Source organism: Trichosurus vulpecula, chromosome 6 (genome assembly GCF_011100635.1).
Source record: "Trichosurus vulpecula isolate mTriVul1 chromosome 6, mTriVul1.pri, whole genome shotgun sequence".
Classification (NCBI taxonomy): Eukaryota; Metazoa; Chordata; class Mammalia; order Diprotodontia; family Phalangeridae; genus Trichosurus; species Trichosurus vulpecula.
In genome coordinates this window covers 87249446-87255648 of record NC_050578.1, presented here as the reverse complement: position 1 = coordinate 87255648, position 6203 = coordinate 87249446, and positions in this window count along the sequence as shown.

Below are 6203 nucleotides of genomic sequence, written 5' to 3'. Positions count from 1 at the left end.
TCCATCTGTCATCTATCTATCTATCTATCTATCTACCTACCTACCTATCTTTTTGTTAAAAGTCACTTCTGGCTCGGTGTCTCCCAAGTCATTGCTCCTCTGGCTCTGCACTAAGCCAGGATATACTTGGTCATCACACAATATCCACCATCAGTCATTCATGACCAGAAGTAGGTGCTGTTGTGTCTCTACACAATGTTGGATTAGAAGCATACAAGGAAATATCAGTACATCCTCTATGGAACCCACCAGGAATCACGCTCTAAGGACTGATCTCTCTGCTTTTCCCACACCTAGATTCTGGTTAGTTTCTGTCTCTCTTGACTGGTAAAATATTTACATTTTGCCAATGTCACTCCCAACCAGGAAATCAGTCCTCTGGGAATGAATAATATCCAGGTGCAACTGGAACTATGATATCCTTAGACTTGCTGAATGATAAGTTGTTTAAGCCAAGATGTTCTTCAGTCTATCCCAATCAAAAGTTCTTTGAGAGTCAGCCTTTCAAACATGGCCTGGGCAAATTTCAAAATTTGACCTTACTCTTCCACCCACATCTCTCTCTCTCCTCCCCTGCCCCACCTCTTCAAAGTTGAATTTTCCTTTTCCCTAAGGAGAGGATAATTAACTTTATTTGAACCATTTAAATGATAAAATGTGTGGCACAGATCATAGAATAATAAATTCAGAGCCTAAAGTGAAATTAGAGACCACTTATTTTGACTATATTTTTTACATATAAGGAAATCAAGGCGCAGAGAGAGAGTTACTTGTCCCATGCCATGCATATAATATATTATAGAGCTATGATTCAAATTCAAGCTGTCTGATTCCAAATTCAGCATAATTTGTACTTTGGACAATCAGACAGAGAGGGGGACAATGAGTATGGAACAGAAGGGGACAGTCCATTTAAAAATGTTCAAGTTGCATATAGAAGTTGTGGGCTTCCATTTGTATTGGGGACAAACTCTTTTAAAGTTTAAAGATTTTGTTTTCAGGACAATTGTTATCTTAAACCATTCTTTCCCCACCAAATCTTTCCTGGTATGGAGTAACTTGACTTACTCAAAACGTCCTAGTATCCGTATTTCTATTCATGTTAAAGTACTCCATCTACCCCATTGATCATCTGTCAGTTTAGGCCTTCTGACAGTTTAGGCCCACTGACCTTCCTGATATTTCTAGAATATGAAATTCTACTCAGATCTCAGGAACACACTGCCATTGGCACATCCTATTCCAGTGTTTACAGCAGGTGGAATTTCTCCTTCTAGCACTAAATTATTGACTATTAAAATTTATCTACACATTACTTAACTTTCTATTCGTCTAGTAGCATTTTTGCATAGCAGTAAACTGCATACAAAAGATTCAACCATGGGACTTAGGTCTTGTTAAAGAGCATTAACTCTCTAGGACTCAATCCTCTCTTTGAAATCTCTGCTTTCTACTCTAGAGTTTTCAAAACTTTGTATAATTTTCTATATATTCACAAATCATTGAACCCTAATTCAAGGTCCCAAGCCCTCTAACTTCCTATATCCCTAAGTCTACTTGTCCTCTCTCTTGAATTCATTCAGTTCCTAATTACTTGTCCCACTTTGCTCTTGTTTCTTGGTGACCAATTCTTGAACTGACTTTGTTTTTTCTCCCCCTTTGCTGTCCCCCACTTCTCAACCTGCCTCCCCCTGCTTTAGACCACATAGTATTTATTCTAGGGTTTATTTGTTTAAAAAAAGGAGAACATAACAAATGAAGAAGTATCATAACAGGATAAAGTCATTAGGAGTGTGAATCTCACACTTGAGAGTAGGTGGTACTGTACTTAAACTCCTCTTGATAGCTACCTGGGTCTAATATCTTGTTTTTAAGTTAGAACATCTAACTGCAACTATAGCTAGGAATTATCTCATTCAAGACAAAATGTAATCATCGCTGTACATGATGTGAACACTCCTGTGAAAATTTGAGATAGACTGGGTGAACTGGGAGGTTGGAGGGAGAGGTTGAGGTTGAGGATTGTTATTTGAAGCAAGTGAACTTATCGTGGAATACAGAGATTGACTTGGAGGTTCCTACATGACAGTAGGGCAGCCAGGTAGCACAGGAGATAGAGCGCCAGGCCTGAAGTCAGGAATTCTTGCCTTCATGAGTTCAAATCTGGTCTCAGACACTTACTAGCTGTGTGACCCTGGGGAAGTCACTTAACCCTGTTTTCTTTAATTTCCTCATCTGTAAAATGAGCTGGAGAAGGATATGGAAAACCACTCCATCATCTTTTCCAAGAAAACCCTGAATGGGATCATAAAGAGTCAGACATGAGTGAAACAATACAACAGCAAAAAGATGAGAGCAATAAAGATCTGGCCTAGACTGAATGAACTCTAAAGGAAGAAAGATATATGTTGAGTGATGGTGGCAAAAGGAGAGCCTGAAAGTGGCAGTGATGAGCAAGAGTATGCCAACTCCTCTTGGTGCACAACATTTTATGGTTAAAGAAACTGAGGCAGGAAGAGATTAAGTGACTTGTCCAGGGTCACACAGCTATTAAGCATCTGAGAAAAGAATTGGACTCAGGCCTTCTTGAATCCAGGCCTAGTGTTCTATCATCTGCACCACCTACTTACCTCTGGTTCCTAGAGAGGTGCCCTTCTACCAACCTTGAGTTCACTTTCTTTTCATCTACAGTGTTTATGAGTAAGGGTAATTTTATAATATCCTGAGGAAAGTGGGACAGAATTCTATTGATTATTTGTGGGCTACTTAAAGTACTTTGTGCAGCTTCCACTTTGTCTATGGGGTGGAATAAAGGCTATACCAGACCCAATATGCATTAATATGCTGTGTTCTTTTACAGGAGCTATGAATCCTTTATAGGAGCTGAGTCTCCATTCTTAGAGAGTTAAACAAGATATATTCAAGCAATATTCTGAGATTTCCCAGAGACAATCCTGGTTCACTCTTGAGATCGAACTCTAGCGATAAACAAGACTCGAGCCTAGAGTGCTGCTTCTTGGGTTATATTTGGGAGGGTGATCCAGGATCTCTGTGCTTCATAGGAGAGGGGGTTGCTTTATTCCTTAGCAACTGAATCCTTTCCTTCTTTTGAAGGAAGCTTAATTTTTAAAAAAAAAATTTTCCCATTACTCATTTCTCTTTTTTTCATTTATACACTCTCCCTGACTCATTCCCCAGGTGTAGAATAGTCCTTAGCAAGTAGAAAGAAATATCTTAACCTAAAGAGACTTTGTATAATGATTTGTTGGATAAAAGAGTAAATTCAAAGTCCACCTATCTACTGAAGTTCTGGATCTTCACATAAGATTTTTAACTTAGAGAGCATCTAAGAACCATGTATGGTAGACACTGATGAAGACTCCTTGGAGAGGTGGGGGATGCTTTGGAAGAGTTCTTTCATCAATCTGATGTGGTTATAGGGTGTTAAGCCTGATTTTCACACTTTGCTTTTCCCTTTGAAACGGACACTAATATCCATTTGGCCCATTCGAAACTTATTGGGATTGACTGGACATGTTTTGTTTGACTTTGGCTATTGTGGGTCAGGAATATACCTTTATACTGGGCCCATAAACAGCTGTACTCATCTAAACCACAGTACTTTTAAGACAATACATCTGAATGTAACAGAAATAAGGGCAGACCTCAGCATCCACATTAGAGGTTGGAGTTTTCTCTTACTCTGTGTTGCTAATTCCTGTCCTGGAGAAGAAAGATAGGAATTGCATTTGCCCTCACCCAAAAGACTCGAGAAGTGAGGTCCTCTACTCTGAATGCCTAGACACAGCCCTGGAGGGACAGAGGCATGATTTTCCAACTATGTTGCCCAAGCAGAAGAGAACCACATTGTCAGGTAGTGAGAGTTCCACAACTACAGCCTTCTCAGGGTTTCTGAGAGACCAGCCTTCAGATGCCTCATTAGCTTTCATGAGTATGAGTTCTAGGATTTAGCTTTCTAGTGAGAGAAGAGGCTTCCTGGGCAGCATTATCTAGTTGGAAACAAAAGGATGATGCAGATGCCACCCCAACCCCTAAAATGAGGAACAGCAAAGAACTAAAGTTGTGACTATGGGAGCAAAAGATTTGGACTTTGCTCTAAGATAGTGAACTTTTTGGATACTGGGGGTCAGATAGGAAAGGGAAATGCAAACTGTCAAGATAGGTTTCTATACAGATACCTGCTGTGAAGTGGGATTCACTTGAATGTCTGGGCATTGCCTTTCTAGAGACCTAGGTGTATTTCTGTTATGGTAATTACAGTGGGACTTTTTTGTTTTCTCTAAAGGTAATCAAGTACCTTTGATGAGTCTTGCCTTTCAGATGTAATGGCAAATAAAATGGAGTTTTTTGTTGTCTTTTGTTTCTTTGATTCGATCAAGAGTCTTTGACCTGCTTAAGAAACAAGAAAGCCTAGGTCACAAAAGTTTGAGTCACATGGTTGTGACCCCCTCTGACCCTGAGACATGTATGCAGGATCCAAGGTTGGCGTTTTTTGGGGGGGGCTCTCACTCACTGGAAGAGTGCTGTGTGACTTGACTAGACAAGACTCCGGGTAGCTGTTAAGAGCACCCTGGCTTTGAAAACTCAGATGTTGGTGCTTCTCTTTTTAGTAACTGTGTATGTGATGATGTCTTGATCAGACAAAGCCTGTCTGTTGATCTGTTTGTAGTTTGTATTTGCTCTGAAGTTCAGGGTGCTGACTTTTTCCCCTGAACTAAGTGAATGATATATGTATGTTTAATTAAACTGAGATTAACCCCTTAAAGTTGCTTTCCTCAGAAAAGCAGATCAAAGAACTAGTGCTAGCAGCCCTCCCATGTACTGGTGTTATTGGCCTTATACAGCCATAGTAGTATCAGGTAGCACTGTTGTTACAATTTCCCATCCCAGGAAGTCAAAGCCCTTGGGGGCTCAAGACTGGAAACCTGATCGATTCCTGGGGTGATAAAAGGACTCAGTATTGTAGAAGTGCCTCTAGCAACTCCAACTTCATTTCCCTTCCGGGGGGGGGGGGGGAAATTCACAGAGTGGCATGGAGTCCAGAGAACTATGAAGAGCTCTGGAGAAAGTGGACTCACCTGGGAAGGGGGTTAGAATTGTTATGACCTTTTTGGACCGACTAAAGTAGTCCCTTGGTTTCTGCAGGTGCAATGAAAGCTATACTGTATTCAAAATACATTGTTACCTCAAATGCTTTTATGGGAGCCAGGGATCAAGTTAACCACCTCTCTGGAGACCCACCCAAGAGATGCGTTTCCTATACTGATTTCATAAAAGTAGCTACTGACTCTGAGAAGAGCTATAAGCCTTTGAAGACTGGTCCCAAGATTGGGTCTGGACCATATAGATCTAGGAAATGGGGTTCTAGGATAAAGGGCATATTAAAGACAGAAGTGTTGCAGTGGGTAAAATAAAAGGCATACATTAAGGAAGGAGTAAGGCTATGGCTAAGTTTCCTATGAAGAAGAACGTGTGTGAGGGCAGTGGGGATCGCAGCTGAGAGGTCATCTTCACTACTGATCTCCCAGGCTAGGCAGTGAGTGAGGGCAATCAATCTACCCCACTGGAAAAGATGACTACATTTGAGTTGGGTGATGGCCACACGATCTTGGGGTGTAGCAGTATGTTTCCATTCCTATCAGCCCCTGGGTAAAAGTTCTGATTGTATCATACTATGGCTCTGTTTCCTATTCAAAGGACAACAACAGTATTTGCCACTGAACACAGGCAAGGCAATTTGGGAATCCTTCCACTTAGATGAACTGGATTAAGTTCATAGCTCCGTTCTATAAAGCCAGATTAATTTTTGCCATGGAAGCTTTTATGAATGCGGTTTTGTTTTGAACCTATGTACATCCCAAAGAATAGGCTAGTCTCAAATTCTTTCTCTTCCACTAAGGGAATGAGAAGGAAAGCACAAAATAAGCAATGTTCCCATGACATTTCCCAGCTACCCAATAACTCAACCTAACAGACATGACCCCTTACCTACACAAAACCAACCCATTTCCTTGGGCAGCCCCTACTCAAGTGGCTTGCTGTGATCCCCCATGAGTAAGTATTGTACTGTCTGAATCTGAGACATACTAAGCACAACTTCAACGATGTCATCAAAAACTTTGTAGCAGGTACCTACAGCATATTAACCATGACCTACTTTTGTAGATTTGGGATGGCAAGTA